This window comes from Pinus tabuliformis, chromosome 2_1 (assembly GCF_031772625.1).
Source record: "Pinus tabuliformis cultivar Carrire ecotype Pingquan chromosome 2_1, CPIR1, whole genome shotgun sequence".
NCBI classification, from domain to species: Eukaryota; Viridiplantae; Streptophyta; class Pinopsida; order Pinales; family Pinaceae; genus Pinus; species Pinus tabuliformis.
In genome coordinates, this window is record NC_142299.1 from 956,107,259 (window position 1) to 956,128,704 (window position 21,446).

Consider the following 21,446-nt stretch of genomic DNA (forward strand, 5'->3'; position numbering starts at 1 on the left):
TAATTGAAGACAATCAAAGAAACAATTCGTTTTTCTTTTCCAAGCATAAAAACATAACCTCTCTTTACATGCACGAAAAAACTCTTTTCTTCTTTCAAAAACAAAAAGCTACTTGAAACAAGACTTTTAAAGAAGATGTTTTTGTATTTTTCTTTTAATAAAGCAAATAAATCTAATATAACCAAAAATCAATCTTAACAACTATTAAAATCTATGAAAATCCACTCATAAGCAAACTAAAAGCAAATTTATTCTAAGCAAGTTTAACGAGGCCAAAACTAACAATGATTATTCTAAGGTGTTTTACTTGATCACAATCAAATCAAGGACTAGCTTATTGCAGAACCAAAAACTAGCCAAAACAAAACTCTAATCTTTTTGTTCTTTTTGTAAAATGGAAATCAATACTTTATAAACAAGCAATTCGAAATTTGACCCAAAACAACTTAAATGGCAAGCTGCTCACACAAGGAGACTTTACGACAGGCCCGACTTCTAAGAAGGTTGACTAACCAGAGAGATCTAAGGTTGGACAACTTTCTACTATCAAAGTCACTACAAAACCTATCCAAAAATCAAACCCTAGGTCTAAACTTCGTTGAAAACCACTAAAACACTCAAAGCTCACAAAACAAGTTCAGGTGAAAATTCTTGACAGGGTACTAAAGGATCTGGGCAGAAAATACTAAGGAAAATCAAAATCTAAAAGCAATTTAAAGCAAAAATGGAATTTTCTTAAAGTTTACAGGAAGACGCAGACAACCCGTTACAACAGGTGCGGGCCCGCTCTGTGCAAACGGCAACAGCGCGTCCAAAGACGCACTGTGCAGTACTCAGAGGGTGCGTCCTTCTGGAAAAATGAAGAAAAACCAAATCTAACTAAATCTAAAGCTAAGCCACCCAAATACTAATTCTCACAGTCAAAAACCAGAAAATAAAAATGATTTTCTCAAAGCAAAGTTCACATAAAGGAAAAGACTCTCTCATTAATGGATTCCCCAGTGGAGTCGCCAATTTGTCACACGGAATTGGTCAAGGGTGCGGACACGGCTGACCTTCCTAGAAGTCTAAGACATTCTAATGACAAACAAGACAAAATGGAGTGATCTTTCTCTAAATACACCTTTTATAACATGAAAACTACAAGTGTTTAGGCTTACCTTATTCCAAAACGCTGTTGTTGAGGTCCGTTCTTGACGATCCGGATGAGCTCCTCCTTCAAGTCAATTCCTGCAACCACAAACAATCAAACAATTACCAAGCACTTGCATTTCATATAATAAAACATATATTCAACATGCAGACCAAGGAACACATGAAATAACTCATTAACACAAGCTATTGAGAAAAATAAACCAGTTTGTATTAATAACGAAACAAAGAAACTCTTACAACCTGGCCTTGGTGTTGTGCAAGTTCCTCCCAGGGTCCATCAAGGGTTTTCCTCTACTTTGACAAAGCTCACCCTCTTCCAAGTAGAATCAAGTAAAGACAATCTCTCCTCACAAAGGCTCTAATGGAAGACCTAAATCCTGCAGCATTTACCCAAAGAAAATGTATAGCTCCAACCTCCTCTCCCTCTGGCTCAATGTCTTTATTTATAGTGCTGTAAAGAGGTTATTCAGGTCCACTATCAATGGGATCATCCCCCTCTTTGGGTGGGATAGTTCCCTTATTGATGGGATAAGTTCCCCCTTAATAGAGATACATGAACCAACTGGAGGCGCATCCATTTCATCAAACCGACCTCTAGAATGTTCTAGAAGTAACCACAAGTAACTTTTTCAAGATAAAACTCGCGCATTTTGCCTTTTACAGAGGGACGCACCTGTCCCTTAACATACAGAGCGTCCATGGACGCAGATTTTGTGAACATGGTCAGCGTCCCCGCAGGTAAGGCTAGAGAGAACCTGCGACCCCAGAGATAAACATAGTTTTTACAAGACTTTCTCTCTTCTTTGAGTTTGAGATGGATAACAGAGGCATGAGACTTGCCCAAGAGGGTAGCATGACTGTTGATTTGAGCCATACTAACTGTAAGTAGTCAAGGTGACATTTTTTAGTGTAACAGACTCGAAGCTGAGTGGGGTGGTCTCGGGATTATTCATAAGGCCTAGGAATCTCTTGATGCGATACATGGTAAATCTTGAATGTGAACACCTCGATTGAGCCTAGGAATCCCTTGACCAGTGAATGGTGAGATAAACAGTAAAGCTTAGTGGTGAGTACCCTTGATTGGGTCGAGGAATCTTAGGATGAGATACATGGTAAATCCCATAGGGTGGAGACCTCATAGGCCTAGGAATCCCTTGAACTGTAATGGCGGGATACACAATAAAGCCAATGGTTGTGATAGAAAAATCCCTCATGTTGTAGGTGGAGAGGTCCGATGGCATCCATGCTTGTTTTTGGCCTAGTGATCTGGTGAGGATTGTGGTAAAGCCTGATATTGTATGTTTATTGTTTATGGCCTAGTGATCTAGTGGGGATTGCAGTAAAGCCTGGTTCTATTGTTGAGGGTGAGGTGGTGTAGCCTCAGGAAGCCCTGGTTGATTTTGGTTATAAGTCCCACATTCATGCTTGGAATATGGCACGGGGGTGATTGGATAAAAGAAATATTTGGTTCAACCAATCTATGGTTGGGTGGTATGTGGAAGTCTCAAACTTGGTTGGCCTAATCATTTGTTAATAAGAACTATTTATCCAAAGTATTTTATGAGCAAATGTATTGGTTCATATGAGGCATTTATGGTTGATCATTAAGGGAATTGTGAGGTCTAAAATGGACCTCCTAAGAAAAATGTACTACCAAAATAAACTTTATAAGAACAAAGAATATTCAAGATGATGATGTCAACCATGGGGGATGATTCACCATTTTTGGAATAAAAAAGTAAAAAGATAAAAAATAATAAAACTACTTTTTCATCTCATATTTTCAACTTATATCCCTAAGGTTTTACTCAAATTTTGAGTGGGACTAATTTTTGGATGCATTATTTAATTGCTCATCCAAGGAGTACCCATGTTGTGTACTTTCAATGGACCATGTTACATGAAAAATGAGAAATGCATGAAAAAACGTGATTGCAATCAAGTTTTTTGTGTATTTCTCATTTTCATGTAGTAGGGTTCATCGAAAGTATGCAACATGGGTACTCCTTGGACGAGGAATCAAATTTTTCATCCAACAAGTGTTTCTGCTCAAATTTGAGTAAACCCATAGGGGCATAAGTTGAAAATACGAGTTGAAAAAATAGTTTTTTTTCTTTTTTCCCTCTAAAATTTGATGATGTAATCTAATCTTATTTTATTATTTCCACTAATATTTTATAATTTCCTTAGGAGGCCCATTTTAGACCTCAAAAATCCCTTAATATTCTTGTTATTTTTGTTGGTTATATGTTGGTTATGAACATGTTTTATGACAGTGATGATGTATGGCTCTCATCATGTTTTGATTTGTAAATGAATGTACAATGAATATATGACCTAATAGATGATAATGCAGCTAATGTGATAAGGCAAAAATGCTTTTTAGCGATTCTCAAATAAGTATGAGACCCCTATGCTCATATTTTTTGTTATGACCTGTAGAATGCATATTTGTGACATGTTTGACAAAATGTCTGTCATGGCTAGTAGGGGTCCATCCAAGTATTTGTTCAAGTATTTGTGTTTGTATCATTGTTTCAATGTTACTTTTCATTCCTGAAAGTTTCATGGATTTTTGGGTAGTGGCCTGAGTCCTGGCCCTGAAAAAGTGGCACAAAATTAGGGATTATAGGCTCAGAACTTTCATGGCCATGTTGTGAGAGAGACTAGAGGGCCCCAGTCACATGCATGCCCATGTCATGGGAGCGACTAAGGCTCTAGGGCAATGAAGTGTCAAGTTGTAGAAAGGATTGATCACCTGGAAGGGTTAGTTGGCTCCTGTAAGATTTGTGTTATGTGCAGAAGTTCAAATTGGTTGTGTTGTGTCAGTTCCACTTCCTTAACTATACGTGGGGGTTGAATAATATTGTAGTAGCCTCTTGTTACATGTTTACCCTAGAGGACCGGTTAACTTGGGTAAATGTGGGAGAAGGGTGTTACGGAGTGGTATTAGAGCATGGTTCACCCTTTGGATTGGATGGGCATTGTGTGTTGGTCATGCATTCATGTCGATTGCATATGTGTTACTTATACTTGTGGTCTATGTGCTTGTTGCATATGCATGGTGTTGGTCATGGTTGTAATGATGTCGCCATGTGAAAGTGGATGGTGTGTTGTTGGATGTGTTTATCATGAGTATAGGTTAGTTATGCATGTCAATGTTTGTATGTATCATGTATGCATGCATGTCATCCATATGTTGATTATGCATACATTGATATGGGTGTAGTTGTCATGCATGAGGTCATGATGTGTGGTTAATATGGTATGCATTGATGATTGTACTATGGCTAGGATGATATCTATATGTTGTTATGATTATGTTTATACATGTATTGTGCTAATCTGGTTGACATTGTAGATGAGATATCCTCCTCAAACTATACAGAGGTATGTTGATTATGTTTATATTTTGGTTTAGCTAACATGGTATGCTTTGCAGGAAGAAAACAACAAAGATGACTAGAAAGATGGTAGACTACAGTTCTCGAGACTCTCCCTATGGATCAAATGAGCAGTGTGGTGTTGGGCATTCTTTTGACTTAGCAGACACATTGAGAAGCTTGAAGGAAGAATTAAGGAGTTTTAAGGCAAATAATGACAGAATCATGCAGGCACAAGAGAAATAAGAAGAAGTCAATGTAGTAATCCTTTAGAGTTTGTCATACTTGTAGATACATGGACTATTTTGGATCAGCCATGGATAAGAGAATAGGACTAATGGGGCATATGGCAGTAGATCTCATGGTGGGAAAAGGTCAGATAGGAATGACATGGTTAGATATGGTAGGTTCTTGGATACTTCGGACCCGAGAGATGATGGACAAAGGTACTATTCTAGTTCCAGTTCCGATAGGCACTATGAGCATTATCATTATCATCCTTATAGGAGGAGTGATAGGGGACATTTGTCGGATGAGTTTAAGAAAGCTAAGCCACCTACCTTTGACGGAGATTTGAAGAATCTGGAGGATGCAGAGGCTTGGTTATTTGGGATGAATAAGTTCTTCGAGTTGCATAATTACACAGATAATATGAAGGCCATAGTAACTATCTTCAACTTGAAAGGTAAAGAAGGCATCTAGTGGGAAGATGTGAAGCAGGTCAGAGACATCATGACAAAAGATCTGATTTGGCATGAATTCAAGATACTTTTAATGAAGAAGCACTTGTCGAGAGGTACTACAACAGTAAAGCGAAGGAATTCTATGAGCTAAAAATGGGATCGATGATAGATGAGGAGTATATGACTAAGTTCCTGGAGCTATTGAGGTATGTACCATATCTTAAAGATGAAAAGAATAAAGTTTAGAGATTTGTTAGTGGATTTCCATTAGCATTTAAGGATCAGATTGAGTATGATGAGCCTCAGTCATTGGAGGAAGTTATTGGGAAATTGAAGCACTATTATGAGCAGTAAAAACATAAGACAAAATCTCAACAAGGTTGGAAAGGGAAAGACAAAGTTAAAGGTAAATGGCAGTTGAAAAGAACAAGGCCTCATAATGCAGAAGAGAAAGAGAATGTTGCACCATACAAGAAGTTCAACGTAGCTAGACAAGGACATGGGTCACAACAGTAGAATAGAGGTGATGGTACCAGACGGTTGGAGTGTTGGATATGTGGTAAAGAGCATCTCAAGAGAGATTTTCCATGGTATTAGGGTGGTAGGCCTCATATTTACAGTGTACAATAGGTGTAGAATGTTAGGGATGTCGGCAAGAGCATTACTCATATCTATGCAGTGTTGGATAATAGGCATACATATCATTAGGCATCTATCAGTGAGATGGATGGTAAGCTTTGTGATCAAGTTGTTTCTATATTTATTGACCCTAGATCTAATTATAGTTATATTAGTCCTGAATTGGTGGATAAGTGTGGTTTTAATAAAGAATTGCATGCAGAATCTTGGTTAATACAATTTCCTACAAGTACAAAAAAGGGAGTTCATCATTGGGTAAGAGCTTGTGCATTTGAACTGAATGGTATGCCTATATCAACACATTTGAATGTATTCCATTGGGATCATATATTATCTTGTTGGGTATGGACTGGTTGTATCTGCATAGGACGATGGTGGATTGTTATGAAAAAATCATTGAATTCTTCAATGAAAATGGATAGCAAAGAATATTATAGGTTAAGAAGAAGACAACATCAGTTAGGATGATGACATATATGCAAGAAAAGTACAACCACAAAAAAGGGTGTGTATTATTTGCAGTACATATCTCTAATGACAAAGGTAAGGAGGACGAGAATGTAGAGGTATTGAGAAGGTGCCTAGTTTTACAACAGTTTCAGGATGTATTTCCTACAGAGATCTCGGAGTTACTGCCTCACAGGGAAGTGGATTTTTCTATTGAGTTGGTATCAGGAACAACAACAACATCAAAGGCACCTTACAAGATGAACACTCCAAAGTTAGTAGATTTGAAGTTGTAGTTGAAGCAAATGATTGACAAGGGATACATTAGGGCAAGTATATCGTCTTGCGGTGCACTGGTATTGTTTGTGAAGAAGAAGGATGGTACTTTCAGGTTATGCATTGATTACATACAATTGAATAAGGTGACCATCAAGAACAGGTATTCGTTGCCAAGGATTGATGACTTGTTTGATCAGTTGAAGCGAGCAACAATATTCTCAAAGATTGATCTGAGATTCAAATATAATCATGTACACATTAAAGAAGAGGACATCTACAAGATAGCTTTCTGGACCAGGCATGGGCATTATGAGTTTGTTGTAGCTCCATTTGGTTTGATGAATGTTCCAACTACCTTTATGTGTTTGATGAATAGTGTGTTGCATCCTTATCTGGATGAGTTTTTTATTGTATTCATTGATGACATCTTGATATATTCTAAGAATGAGGAAGAGCAGACCGAGCATTTAGCAGAAATATTAATATTGTTGAGAGATCATTAGTTATATGTTAAGCTCAGTAAATGAAGCTTCTTTCATATAGAGGTGCATTACTTGGGACATGTTGTTTCCAAAGAAGGCATAACAGTGGATCCAGAGAAGATAAGGGTTATCATGGAGTGGGAAACACCTATAAACGTGGAAGAGGTAAGATCATTTATGGGGTTAGCGGGTTATTATAGGAGGTTCATCAGGAACTTATCCTAGATTGCATATCCTATTATGTCACTGTAGAGGCAAGGTAAGAAATTTGAATGGACAGAGGTATGTGTAGCAAGTTTTGAGCAATTAAAGTAGTTATTAACAAATTCTTTAGTGTTAAAGATTGCAGATCCAAAAAAAGAGTTTTTGATATATACATATGCTTGCAAGAGAGGACTTGGTGGAGTCCTTATGTAGGAAGGACAAGTAGTGTGCTATGAGTCATGAAAACTAAATGAGCACGAGCATAACTATCTAACTCATGATCTTGAATTAGTAGCGATCATTCATGGGTTGAAAATGTCAAGGCACTATCTTATTCGTTAGAGATTTGTATTCATGAGTGATCACAGTGGGTTGAGGTACATGTTTGACCAACCGAATTTGAATGCTAGGCAAGCTAGATGGTTGGCCGCGATTAGTGAGTTTTATTTTGAGATCAGGTACATCAAGGGTAAAGAGAAAAGGGTTGCAGATGCTCTTAGCAAGCGGATATAGGTAAATGACATTGTAGCTATGAGTTCTTATGGGATAGACTTATAAGATCATATTTTACAAACAAGTCAACAGGATGATAGGTATAGATAGCTTATGCATGGGTTACAACGGAGTACAAGTATAGGTACAGGTGCACCATGTGTGGACTATCATCTCTAAGAAGATGGCTTGATCAGATTTAGTGACAGGATATATATGTCAGATGTTGGTGAGCTCAAGAAGATTATCTTGAGGGAGTTTCATGTGAAACCATATTCAGGACACTCAGGATATCAGAAGATATTGACCATAGTGAAGAATTTTTATTATTGGCCAAATCTGAATAAGGATGTGGCAGAGTTGTGGCTAGGTGCTTGGATTATCAGCAGGTGAAGGCAGAGTGTGAGCACCCAGGTGGATTACTACAATAGATTTTGATTCCAAAGTGGAAATGAGAGGTCATTTCCATGAATTTCATTACAAGTTTTTTGAGGACATCTAGAAAACATGATTCCATCATGGTTGTGGTGGATAGGTTGACAAAGGTAGCGCACTTCATTCCAGTGAAGTCCATTTATTTAGTTAACAATGTAGCACAGGTCTTCAACAGATATGTGGTCAGATTGCATGGTGTTCCTAAGAATATTCTATTAGACAGGGATGCTAATTTCACTTCTAGATTCTGGAAAGCGTTGTTTACAGGTTTGGGTACAAATTTGGCCTTCAACACAGCTTATCATCCGCATATAGATGGACAAACAGAGACGGTCAACCAGATATTGGAGGACATGTTGAGGATGTATGTGATGCACCAGTAGAGGAGATAGGAGTGTTGACAAGGTTAATCCTCTCTATGGACAAAGATGATCCCTCTATCCCAATGAGTGGGTCTAGCAACTAAAGTGACAATCAACTAGACATCTTCCTAGGTTACAATTGAAAAGAAGAAAGAAAGATATGGACTACCTCGTTCTGATGTTACTCCAATTTCCTTTGTTGAGGACTCTGAAACTCTTGTGTCACAGGCTTGTTCCCGCTTCTCTCAATGTTTATGCACGTGCACAAGTGATCAAGGGACAACAGAGCATGCCAAAACAAATAGAAAATCCAATAACAACCTACTTAACTGATCAAGGAATGTCAAGCTAAATGATACATTAACATATACATTTTGGGAAGATGAACCAATAGTTGTATATTATTAGGAAATAAAGGGAAGCTTACAACCAAAGCCTTGATGTTGAAAGGCCCCCCTTGAGTGGTAATCCAAGTCCAAGCCAAGAACTCCTTCTCCAAGTCAAATAAATAGACTCTAGGCACAATCTTAGGATTACGGTGCAAATAGACATAAACCAACCAACCTCTAACCTGACCAACCATTTGGGAATGGGAGAGGATGAATTTATAGGCTGGGAAAGGGAGTTAGGACCTCTCCAAATATAGGATTAGGCCTTCATCTCAAGGAGGTAGCTCATAGGGATAATACAAATAGGCCAAGTTGAGAGCATTCGACCTCATCTATGTGAAACAACCTCCAGCTCGTTGCTCTGGAAGCTTCTAGATGACGAATATTCTCATCCTCTTTGGGAAAATTACCTTTTTTGGATCATCAAGGGTACGCAAGGGAACAAAGAGATACCATCGTTGGTCAAGTACAGTGTAACAGGCGACCATCGTTGTTTTAAGCCTCATAAGATTGATGACTCTCATTTTAGGGTTTTAAGACCTATTTCTTCAAGGACCTCATCTATGCAAAACAACCTCCAGCTCTCCGCTCTAGAAGCTTCTAGATCACGAAGCTTCTCATCCTCTTTAGGAAAATTACCTTTTTGGGATCATCGCGAGTAGGTAAGGAAATAGAGAGATGCCATCGCTGGTCAAGTACCGTGCAACAGGTGACCATCATTGTTCTAAGCCTCATAAGAGCGATGACTCTCATTTTATGGTTTTGAGAGCTATTTCTTCAAGGAAATATCAAGGAATTTTCCAATCAAATTATTAGGAGGGATCTGATTTATACATGGATTAGTATACTGTATAATGGTGATGTTTTTGGGTACTTCAGGGTATGTCACAGGGAAGTGCAGGAGGTGTGACAAAATATTGTGTAACAGATGCCCCCTAAAGCATGAAGGCAGAATGAGGAGTGATGGATGAGATGCTTTACAAGCTCTTGCAAGGACAAGGAAACACACTATCAGGAGACCTGCAAATCAAGCATGCATATACATATACATATTGGAGATCAAGACATAAATCTACAGCATGGGCGCAGCCATATGGATGATGAAGACTATATGAAAAGATCCATGGTGTGGGCGCATCCATCCAAATAACAAGGATCATCATAAATATAAAGTCCCATGGTATGGTCACAACCATCTGTATAGTAGAAACATGTGTAAAATCATGAACAACATATAACTCCATGTAACTTGAGTCATGTTAGACAAGACTGAGGGTCTTGCGCTCCATTCTGATGCAATCAAAGTACAAATGCTAATATGCGAATGAATGTATTCAAGTCAAACATGCTAGAAAACCACCTGATTACCGGCCAATGATGTGGACCATTAACAGGTACGAGAGAAACCACCAATAATGAGAATGGTTCTCAAGGTACAACATTACAATATGTGAATGTGATAATGAAGTTGAATTCGAACAGTCGTGGAATCATCTGATTGAAAGCCAATTATGAAGACTTGTCATCAGATGCGAAGAACTTTCCATTAAGGCATGCAATCTCTAAGGTACTGAAAGGGAATTTCTAAGTCATCTTCTTGGATAATGAGCTAAAGTCTATAAGAAGCGACCCGTCGAAGGAGGGAAATGATGAATCCCCCATCATTGACACAAAACAAGGAATAAAGTGGAATAATTTTCAAGATTGTAACAATGATTCAAATAATGTATAGGTAAATAACTGCAGATTGAACTTCTCTTGAACATTGGCAACACAACTTCAGAGTGGGGAAGCATTTGACTCGACATAGGACTAAAGGACATGATCACAAAATGGAATAGTCAAATGAGAGGCAAAAATGGATCACCCAAACCTGGGAGGACAAGTGACTGAGTGAGGATATCCCAAACCCGACACTTGAGAAGAATAGTGCCGTGTGCAAGAGTGACATGCTGCCTATACAAAGGATGTTTCAACTTTCATTTTTCCCCACTATTTCTAGCAAATACCCAAATTATTTTTATCACAAGCTTGAAGGGGATAGCATATGCTCATCATGTAAGTTCATTCTTCAAATGAATCCATCCTAGTAAGTTTTACAAGCCCTAGGAAGGAGAAGCTCGGTCTGGTCATGGTGAGAAGTATTTCATCATAAAGTTTTAACGAGTCTGACGTAAGAATAAATCAGTATCTTTTTCACATTTAGATAGTTTGAAAAAGAGACGAAAAAGAAAACTCCATCATGTCCCTTTTCGTAATTTGTCTCTCGAATCCGAAAAGGTAGAAAACAATATCTGAGAGAACCTCTTGACCATGTCGATCAAGGTGTACCTTTTTTGTAAATAGTCAATCTCAGCCTGAAAAAGGGGTAAACGTATATTGAGGTGACGTCAATTCATTTACTTTCACGAGTTCAAAATGACAAGTACTCAGAAATCTTTTCAGTTTTTGAGAGTCGGAAAAGAGCTCAAAGATGACTCCAGGGGGGTTCCTTTTTCGTTTATTTAATGAGTCTGAAAAGGAGATAAAATAAAACTCACAAGAATCAGTCAATAATGATCATTTTTCACTTGAAGGTACATGTAACTACACAAAGAAATGCACCCATCACTGATATTGAGAAAAAATAATAAAATATTATGAAAATATTGACAAAAATGACTTGAAAAACTTATATATAACCAAAAGTAATTTTATTTTTTACCATTTTACCATAGTAAGCTCTAAAAGTGCATTTGTGTCCTAATTTTTTCGATTTTCAAGTGGTCGTTATGGGAGATCCAGAGTGCCATTTCGTGAACCATCTACAACAGGTAAGAGGCCCATCCCTACTCTTGCATTTTATCACCTTTTTATGCATTTTAAACAGTAATTTATATGTTATAAGGGAGGATTTTTAATTTTTAGGGCATTGGCGATCATCGCGGGTATGGTCATCGGACCCACAATGATCGCGCTTGAGCCCAAAGGCTCGCATAATGATATCGCTCTATTTCTAAAAACAGGTGTGATGGCGCCGAGGCAATGTTTTTGGAAGCAAAACCCTATTTTCAAGCAAAAATGTTTGATTTTAATCCATGAAAAAAACATTAATTGGTGTTAAATGATGTTTTGTAGTAGATCATGGTTTTGGAGTGGAAATAAAAAGGCCACGAGGCCAAAGACCACTAAGCATCTCAGAACCCTGAATGTATAAATGCTCTGACGAATTGTGGGTTGCTAAAGTTCTTCAGGACCACATGGTTAAGGGCCCATATGGAATGTTGCCCTATCTGATCAATCTTTGGGATGTAGATCGAGAGATCTTCATCATAAACTTCCAGGAACTAGAACTTGAGGAGATGGATATCTACTTCATCACAGGATTGTCCCGACAAGGGGAAGTGATCCAACTCTTTGGATCTTGCCCAGGGGGTGAAAGTACGAGAACTTTAGTCCACAGGCATTGTCCAGGTGTCGAAATGACCAATGGAGGGAAGGTGAAGATAACAACAATCTCCAACAACCTCGTCTTGAGAACGATCTTGTTCACTATGGCACGTGTATCTGGCACACAAGCCTTGCATGAGGCTTCAAAATCCCAGTTCCAGTATGATATTGCATGTTTGACTCCCACCATATTCAACTGGTGCAGAGACCTTTTGGAAAATATGAAGAGACAACTGACCAAGGGGAAACATGGACACCTGAAGCAATTCAAGTTATGATTGATACTGGTGACCTTCTTTTTAGAGTGAGTTCCCTTATTCTAGTATCAGTGGGCAGAGGTACCAAATCCTGCCCCCCAAGATCTGAGAATAGTGAGATGGATTCAATTGATGCCTCAAGGAGGAACTGACCAGGTCAACATATGCATTACCCACCACAATTTTTCGCTTGGCTAGAATGCCAACTACTTGTGGCAAATGACTATGTTTTTTTGGAATGGATTTTAGGTGGGATCCATATCTGCCTTTGCCACTAGGAGAACAGTGGATCGATGCAGGTACAAACTTGTTTATGGATTTTTCCAAGTTTTATGACTTTTTGTAAAAGTGTAAATTGAGACTCAACTTATGATAAATGTGCAGATGTGGGACCAGAGAGGCCACCTGGCATGTTTCCAATAGCACAACGAGCTTCTCATTAGATAGTGGGTACAGACTATGAAGAAGGGGTAGACCCCTTAGTTGAGATGGAGCACAACTTGGAGGTGATAACTCGAGTAGTCCTAAAGTATGCCACTATTGATGATGTTCCATTGCATTGGAAGAGACACACAGTGGAAGTATCTGCGAGACTGTGTCAGCCGTTAGGTTGAGTGATCAGAGTAGTCTCGTGCTATCATGAGCATCATGCAGGTTGATAGCCTTTCTAGCTCTTTTACACATTTTGTAGGCTTTGAAAGCCAAGTGTCCCAAAACACTCTATTTTTTGATATCTTCATGTAAACACTCTAGCAGACGTGATATATATATATATATATATATATATATATATATATATATATATATATATATATATATATATATATATATATATATATATATATATATATATATATATATATATATATATATATATATATATTATTTTCTACTTATGTGTCCATAATATGATCAGTTTTATAAATGATCTGTTAATTTAAACACATTAACAGATGCATTAGCAAATTTTGTTCTTGACAGGCATTTGCGTCATTTATAAAACTGATCATATTATGGACACATAAGTAGAAAATAATATATATATATATATATATATATATATATATATATATATATATATATATATATATATGTATATATATATGTATATATATGTATATATATGTATATATATGTATATGTATATATATGTATATATGTATATATATATATATATATATGTATATATATATATATATACATATATACATATATACATATATATACATATACATATACATATATATATATATATATATATATATATATATATATATATATATATATATATATATATATATATATATTATTTTCTACTTATGTGTCCATAATATGATCAGTTTTATAAATGACGCAAATGCCTGTCAAGAACAAAATTTGCTAATGCATCTGTTAATGTGTTTAAATTATGTGTTATATGTTGATATGTGATGAAATCAAAATTTCTTTCTAGTAATCTAACATGTAGATACATACGAAATATTTGTGGATTTTTCACTGAGTAATTATTGTTTAATTGTAACACAACGATTTGTGAATCCAACTTGACAACTAAATCCCTAATGTTAAGAACAACTGCTTCTAACAAGAGTTCAATGACTGCATTGTACTCGACAATATTATTAGTTTTCCAACGAAGGAATATACCTTGTAAGTTAATCAACTCTCCATTAGGGTCATAGAGTACCCATGCTGCGGAAGACAGGTTTTGTGTGCTACGATAAGCACTATCAGCAAAACCAACGTAATGGCTTGACGACATCTGCAAACCGAGTGGAACACAAGGTAAGCAGAAAAACACATGTTTGAAAAGAAAACAAACACACCAAAAATAAAAAATGCACATCAATCAATTAACACACTAATGTACAAAAGTAGTTACACAAATGACCTCGCATAAAAAGTTCAGATGGAGCCCATTTGCGAACTTGGGTAATCGATCAACGGAGAAGAAAACCGAAGTTTCAACGTTGACATGACATGTAAGCATCGACTCGGATAAATAATAAGTAAAACTCATAAAAGGCTATGCCCCCCAAGCGAGTGAGGGTTACAAGTCATAAGATGAAACCCCATTGCAATAATGGGCAAACGGTAGAGATTTAGAGAAAAAATCTCATGAAAGGAGGCATGAAAAGCTTGATCTCATGACGAGGAAAAGGTGCCTCCAATTGAAAGAGTTTGAAAATTTCAAGGTGAACCAAAATGTCAATAATCAGGGTTGCAATAATGCTCCCCATAATGCCCTCTGACAGGACCTCATGCACTAGGACATGCATTTGAAGTGGAGGCGTGGGGCAATGAGAAACAAATGCTTCAAGACATGAAGACATCTCACTAAGGCTGGGAAGAAATGAAGAACGATGATGGAGACCATTCCAAGGAGTTTTGTCCAGAGACATGACCTCAACGATACTCTCGTCAGTGGGGAATTTCTCATTCAAAGGATTCAGAGAATCCCAAGAACCAAGGCAAGGATATGGTACATAAGTGTCCAGGTTCATACAGAAAATAGTATGACTTTCTTAAGAGGCCATCGGAGCTAAGACAATTTCTTGATGATTTTGCTCCAATGGACTTAAAGGCATAGAATCGCTAAATGAACCAATTTGATTCGGAGTAGGAATAATCCAAGGATCCTAGAAACCGTGATCATATTGATTGAAGAAACATATGAAGGTGGGAGAGTAAAAGTACCCATTAAAGCAGATTCTTTGAAGAGACCTGCCCCCACGCTCTCATAAGGAATCTCAATATTTCCCATGTAAGGGATGTTGTCATTCGATGAACTGGAAGAGAAGAAAGACAGCTAGTCGGCGGTAATAAATTTTCCTTCATTAGGAAAACGAAGCACCCAGAACAAAGAAGACACCACAAAAAACATAGCGTGGGTCCAACTGCGCCCGAGAAGAAGGTTGTAGTTGAGATTCACATCTACAACTTCCATTTCTAATTCAATAGTCTTTCCTTCTAATGTAACCGACAAGTTCGTGAGTATACCGTATGGATGTGAACATCTGCCATCAAAGGCTTCCAAGGTGTTCGGGGATTGGTTAAGAGAAGGAGAGCCAATGGCCTTCCAACATGAAGCAACTATGATGCAGGTGGAGGAACCTTCATCAATAACAGTCCGATGGATCGTCTTTCCTTTGATAAGAACCTGTGTCAGAAAATAAATCTGATGAGGAAGACGAGGAATGTGGTTTTCAAGATCAAAGGTAATCAGACTCAAATCGACAGGATCAATAGCACCTATAGCAGACAATAGTGACTTCCACTGCATTGGACATGTTTGAAGAACCACCAAGGCAGACATCATCGAAGGTGCTTGAGCTAAATCCTCAACAATATTCTAGTGTTGTGCAGCTCTAGCATTCGGATTATAAGATGGCTTACGTAGTACACCCTTAGGAGGTGTTCAGATTACAGATTCAATGTTAGGGTGCTCAATATGGAGTGGATCAGAACCGAACGGAGTAGAAGTAGAAGGAATATCAGTGACTTCTTTATCCACCATCTTCTTATGCGTGGTTTGATAGTCTTTAGTTTGAGTAGCAATCGAAATAGGTGATGAACCTTGCATCGTGAAAACTTGGGAACCAAAGGAGGAAGAGGATTGCAGTTAGTCTACCAACTGCATTCGCTGAGATGGAGAAGGCTCTTTTAAAATAGTCGGAGTCCCTTTCAACAAGCAGTTAACCTCAGAATGTTGGGGATAATCCTTGGTGTAATGATATTCCTCATAGATGAGACAAGGATATTTCAACTTTCTCTTAGAAGCATCATCAGCAGATGACTTGGGTGGATCCTGTTTTGGGGCATTGGCTTTGCCTTTACCTTTGCCCTTTTCCTTACCTTTAGAGGTCTTATCTACTATGGTAGAATGAACAACATGTATTTCAAAGGTTTTACCAGGACTGGATGAATTTTTCGAGGGATTATTGGAACCAGTGCTTGAAACAGTTTTTTGCTTCGAATAGGCTTTCGTGGAAGTCTAAGACACAGAACTAATCACATCATCAATAGGTGGTGCATCAAGAGACTTTGACGCTGTCAAATCCGAAGATGGTCTCGGAGCATCAAGAAACATCTAATACAACGTGCCAGATTGTGAATAGACTAAGTCTAGATACTGAGCACAGGAAGCTTGTTCTTCCATAACACATCCACCTATAGCTATATCCTTATAAATCTTGTTAATGAATGATTTTGTGAACCATTCAGTCAACAACTCATCAGCAATCTTGAATTTGATGAGGCAATGACAACATCTCCATTCATGGATATGATCGGAAATGTGGGTTGCGGTGTCTTTCTTAAGGGATGTGAGCAAATGAGTGCCAATTTCATATTGAACTGACAGTTTGAAGTGGGTGAGAAAGGCCATAGCTAGAGAGTTGAAGTCAGCATAGGTACCTCGAGGCAACTCGATATACCATTTTGCGGCAGCACCTATGAGTGTTCTCTAAAAGAGTCAAAGATGGATAGAATCATCGACATAAGAATTGGAGGAGCATAATAGGTGATATTTCATCACATAGGCTTGCGGTTCCTCCTTAGACTTTCCCTTGAATTTGGGGCAATCGATTGGAATTTTAGTTGGAACTGGAAGCCAGTCAGGTGAATGAAGAATAGGATCATTCGTGAGCCTTGAGACATCACGAAGCTCCAACGTAGCGAAGAAAGGAAATTGCATGTTGAACGGCATATAGGGTCTTTGAGGAGACCCAAACTGCAGGTTCCAACCTTGTTGGTAAGGATTTTTCCCCCACAATGGAGAATTTTGTCCATACGGGACCTGATTTTGTCCCCTCTGAGGGTTACCTTGACCATAAGGTGGATGTGGTCTAGTGTAGGTTTGATATTGACCAACCATAGGCCACTGATAAGCATTGTATGAGCTATATGGGTTGTAAGGTTGTTGAACTTGTTGACCCTGAACAAGAAGAGATTGACCCTACTGCTGTAGGGGTTGACCTTGGGCTTGCAAGGGCTAACCTTTTTTATATGCATATCAAGCTTGCTGCTACCAAGGTTGCCCTTGTTGCTGCAAAGGCTAACTTTGCTACTATAAAGGTTGACCTTGATGCTGCAAAGGTTGGCCTTGTGAGTATAAAGGTTTAGTAGACTGCTAAACAAACTAAGTTTGCTGCTACAACAGCGCTTGAGACTGCGGAAAAGGTTACCCCTGCTGTTGTAACAGTTTCCCTTGCTGTTGCAAAGGTTGTCCTTGTTGCTGCAAAGATTTTCCTTGTTGTTGTAAGGGTTGTTGGACAACTCCTTGAGATATACCTTGTGGGTATTGGTAATTCCTTAATTGAATCTGACCATATCCACTAGGAATAATAGATTGACTAGGCTGGACATAAGCTCTTGCTTGAGGAATATAGGAAGGATTAACCAAGGCTTGCGAACCATATGGGACATAAGCATGTTGGAGTGGAAATTGAGCCATATAAGGCTGTTGATATTGGATTTTACCTGACCTGGATGGATCAACAGGATTAGGAATACCACCATAATAAGGTTGATTCACTCCAACCATGTGAATTTGTAATCCACTCACATTGGTTTCACCTAACACAAGAGGAGTATTTGAATCCTACCCCCTAGGTGGTGGCACATTCTATCCACTTGACAGAGGGATGGAAGAACTAACTGAAACCTGACCTGAAACAGTTGATTGTACTGGAAGGGTCGGTCGAAATGACGAGACATGCTATGAGAAAATCGTAGGTTGAACCAGAACTGATGTGACAGCAGTTTGTATAGAAGTTTGAGAGGTCGCTTTTTTGAATGAACGGACTGGATGAGGGCATAACACTTGAAGACCAAATTGGATTTTGATATTTTGACGAAGCAGTAGGAGTACCTGAAACTAACTGAGCTAAGGTTGTATAATTAGGTGGCAACATGGGTCCACTAGTTTTAGGGAAAGTGAGAGATGAGACTCTTCATGTATAAGGAAAGCCTTCTCGAGGAAATTCATATCCTTACTCATCATCGACATGAGGAGTATGGGTAGTGGAAACTTTTGAATGACTCGGAGAAGAGCTTGGGATTTCACCTTCTGACTCCATAGATGGAAACAACAGGTGACAAGGAACCTGAGATGTGCGAGGGGATAACTCCAATGGAATACGATCGTAAGGATTGTAAGGACGCTGAGGAGATATCACAATAGAATCGAATAACGGGTTCGACGAATAAATAACAAGCCTTTGTGGACTCTCAAGAGTCTGTGGACTCTCAGGGGTCTGAATAGGATTATCAAAGGTATCTGGATCAGATTCTTCAGGTGACCAGGAATCCGATGCAGGTGGACGAGAAGAAAAGGCTTTGATACTTGGAATAATCCCAAGTTCAAAACCTTGATCCTCAAGTGATTGAGGAAGCTTCGAATGAACTCCTTGGTAGGACCCTATAGTATCATACAACGAAGGGGAACTATGAGATGAATTCAATGGCTTAGCTATGATGACATCCTCTCAAAAGAAAAAAGGAAAGGAGATTCTTTGAGGGATTTTTAAAAATCTTTAAATTAATAGGGAATTACTCAATATTGGTCCAAGAAGCAACTGCTTGGGTTCAACATGTTTATTGTGGCAGTTATTTTTAGAAACAAAAACTTTTCCTTTTCATATTTTAATAGTCGAAAAAATGACGAAAAGGTGACTCTAGTTTCTTTGAATGGTTTACAAAACTTGAAAGGACAAGTGCTCGATGATCTTTTCAAATTTAAAGAGTTAGAAAAGATCAAAATTACCACTCAGGTGACTCTAGGTAAAAGGAGTACCAAGTAACTGTGAACTGCAATATACACCTCAGCAAATAAATTTATCAAGGACTTGACATACGTGCAGGCATTCTCCCCAAAGGTTTTGTTCGGTGTATTGTGTTTACAGGGCGACAACTCGGCTTCCTATGGATAAAGGTTTGCAACCTATGAGGGTCTCCCTTTACATATGTGATGGTACGGGGAGCACCAGTTCGTGCTAGCACTACCTAATGCCGAAGCGAACGAGAGCTGCAATTTTTTATAGACGCCGGAACATGTCTCTAGCCTAGACCACTAAGTATGAACGTTAATGTTTCAAATTCTCCTTATATTAATTGATATATTTTATAGTTGATCTTGGAAGTATGTTTTGATTTCAAGGCCTTAACGATCTTACTTGTTCCTAAAATGCAACTAAATGATGAAATGAAATCCTTCAATTCGATGAAAGCTATCTATGTAGGGAACAAGATCACCCAAATCATCCATCAAACAAGAAAAAATGCTAAATGCAAAACATGAAATCTAATCTTTCATATGATAAGAAAGTGCAATGCCAAAAAAAACCTTAAAGTAAAACTACCTTAATATATAATGATGATTTTTCTCTTCATTTTTGTGCAATCAATGTAATCTAGTTTAAAAAGTAAAAGAGAATGCAAGGAAGCCAACAAACATGAAAATCACTTTCACATTAATGATGGGAATGCAATAAAAAACTCTTCGAAAACTATGAAAAGACAAACACTTTCACTTTCACTTTTCAAAACCCAAACTAAAAGCAAACACTTCCTTTCGATTCAAATGAGACAATCAATTTGTAATCTATTGTTTTTCAAACAAAAATTAAGTGACTTTCACAGTATCTACTCAATCCGACACTAGTGAAAACAACTCAAGACACAAGAACCAAAAGTGATTTGCAAAGGACACCCAAACACACAAAAGACTCATTAACATAGGTAATTGATCTCTGATGAGAAGATCAATGAGCAGATGAAGGATGACCTAGAAGACCTATAACCCTAAAAGGATAATCAAACTTCAAACACACTTAAACCAAGTTAAGAGGCGATTGCAATAAGGTAATAAAAGAGTCAACTCAAATCACACTAGTAAATCATTGGGAGAAGGAAAAAAGAAATAAAAATTAGAAGACAAACCATAAATTTCTTTAACTTCTGCTATCATCGCACCTATTAAGAGAAAAGCATCAATCATCACTACTGTAATCAACAAATCCACGATATCATCATGATTCTCAGGGCCAAAAACGCGATGGGAGAGAAAAACAAAGAAAAGACAGAAAAAATCTTCAAGAATAGCTCAAGTCAACAACCTTCAAGTATTTACTAGAAAGTGAGACTGAATACAGACAAACAATTAAGTCTGGGAATGAATGGTTGATCAAACTCGTCAAAAGACAAGGTGAATAATTGGAAGGAAAGGATCATAGGCTCCCCAGTGGAGTCACCAATTTTTTGACAAGGTTCATCCTCTCTGTGGATAGAGACAATCCTTCTAGCCCAATGAGTGGGTATAGCAACTTAAGTGACAATCAACTAGACATATTCCTAGGTTACAATTGAAAAGAAGAACGAAAGGGATGTCTTACCTCGTTCTGATGTTATTCTGATTTCCTTTGTTGAGGAGTCTGAAACGCTTGTGTCACGGGCTTGTTCCCGCTTCTCTCAGTGTTTATGCACCTACACAAGTGATCAAGAGACAACAAAGCATGACAAATCAAATAGAGAATCCAATAACAACCTACTTAACTAATCAAGGAATGTCAAGTTAAATGTTACATTAACATATACATTTTGGGAAGATGAACCAACAATTGTATATTATTAGGAAATAAAGGAAAGCTTACAACCAAGCCTTGATGCTGAAAGGCTCTCCTTGAGTGGTAATCCAAGTCCAAGCCAAAAACTCTCCAAGCACTCCTTCTCCAAGTCAAATGAATAGCCTCTAGGCACAAGCTTAGCATAGCGGTGCAAATAGACATAAACCAACCAACCTCTAACCTGAA